Genomic DNA, 2,096 nt, shown 5'->3' on the forward strand with positions numbered 1-2,096 from the left:
GTGATTTTTCGTTAAATCTTCTCACAGTAAAATAGTTACTCATTTCCTGGTAACCACTTGAATGAAACGCTACTAGTTCCACCACCACCGGAATCACATTCGAGTCACCCACGTGATTCAAATGTGTTGATGCAACCCACCCACTGGAACTAAACTGGAAAACTACATTTTACGTTTAGACGTGGGTGTTTATTCAGAAAAGGTCGGATACGTGTACACACCAACGGTTAGAAATACCTCAGGCGAGGCCATACATGCGTACAAACAAATCCGCTGACGACTCAATTCGGGCAATTCAATTTCACGGAATAAATAGCCATTACCGGTGTCATTATTACCTATAGAAAACATGTCATCCTCTTGAGTCACAACAAAATACCCCCTGGGAAATTAAATCCCTGATCAACTATAGCAAAAACCTTGACGCGTGTTCAACATCTTTTCACTCGCATTCGTGTTATCTAGCTCGAATTGCCGTAAAAACTTGTTGAAAACCTGCCACGTGGATAAACATGTCAACCTCTCAGGTTACAACAGCAAAATATCCCAGGAATATAATATCCTTTCTCTGATATACGAGACGGATCCGTTCAAGTGGAATGAACAATTTTTATCAAAGCTCTTTTTTCATTACGTGAATTTCCGTTTGCATCATTAAATGCTACGAGTTTTTTGGATTTATGACGTCAAGTACGTGACAACTGAAGTAACTGAGAGAATTCTCATTTTCAACTCAAAAAATTGGAATTTTATTTCATTTTTATGGCACACTAAATCGGATTTAATGATTACACTCACATTACACCGTTAGGAAATTACATTTAAAAGTTTCAGTTCAAAGTTTGAAATTTTTAATAATGAAAAAGTGACAGGAAATTTCGATAGAATTCCTCATTACTATTTTGATAATTCCCAATCTTTAAGTCCACAATGCACTGGAAATTCGAGAAATAATAATTTCTCTTTTTCAATTCATTGAAATTAATTTCTGAATTTCCAACGAAAAAAATACAAAATACAAAAAAAAATTCGAGATTTCATAAAAAAATCATTTCCAATAATTCTGTAACCGAAATTTCGATGAAATAGTGCGCCTTAAAAATCATTGGAATAAAATGGCAGTTAAATTCCCCCAATCGCTGACTCCCCACAAAAAAGTTGTCAAATAAAAATGAATTCCATCTAGATGAAGCCAAGAGGATTTTATCTCCAGAAAGGCACTTGACAAATGGATCGTTTGGGAGTTTTATTTGGGTAAAAATGCGTCAATCTTCCCGAAGTAATAACAATATCGGGAGAATTCTAAGCTCTGGGCTAAAATACCCGATAAAGCGAGTGATAATTCATCGATGTGCCCTGACAAAGCCAAAAAAAACCTTGGTAACCAACGACGCAGTTGAGAGTTAGTGGAAAAACGATGATAGGGCTGAGTGGATTTATCGGAGAAATCCACGACGTCCATCAGTGATTGAGGGTGAATAGGGTGAGAGGGTGACGTCGGCATGACGATACGTGGGCGAGTAATTTTCCTTCCCCTTGAAATATATCCGTATTCCACCTGTCGAGTAAAATTATTCTGGCTACAACAGCGAATCAAAGACGAAATGGAAAACTCGAATAAAACTATTCGACAAATCCATCAACTCCTCAATAAAAATGGAACGATTTCAAGGGTCACGAGAATTTGCGCTTGAATATATCATATGATGTAGAGTACATTCGAGGACACCCACGCACTTTTACTATTTTTCACGTTAGACCGCTTTCCCCTGACATTTGGAATTTCGACGCGAACGATTTTTCGAACTCCCGGAATTTCTTTATTATTCACTATTTCGGAGACTAGGTCTCAATCCCTGGTTGTAAGATTAGAAAATATTTTGATATCAATCGGATTTGATTCGGATATAATAAATGTGGAGAGCATTTTATGAGGAAGATGCATCAGATAATTGGGAGAATGCAATTTTGAGAATTATGAACCTCTTTTATCATAATTTCATAATTTCAGAACAGTTAATATTAAATTAATATTAAACGCTCAATAGTTTGAATTTAAACTGAATCAAAAGCGCTCATTAAATTTCGAATTTTCC

General features: G+C 36.1%; 1 protein-coding gene across 1 annotated transcript in view; it reads left to right on the forward strand.

Annotated features, from left to right (window-relative positions):
• The window catches only part of LOC105271108 (uncharacterized), a gene marked incomplete in the record, with an annotated part of 19,949 nt that overhangs the window by 5,980 nt on the left and 11,873 nt on the right, over window positions 1-2,096 (forward strand).

Source organism: Fopius arisanus, unplaced genomic scaffold (genome assembly GCF_000806365.1).
Source record: "Fopius arisanus strain USDA-PBARC FA_bdor unplaced genomic scaffold, ASM80636v1 scaffold00102, whole genome shotgun sequence".
In the NCBI taxonomy this organism is placed as follows: Eukaryota; Metazoa; Arthropoda; class Insecta; order Hymenoptera; family Braconidae; genus Fopius; species Fopius arisanus.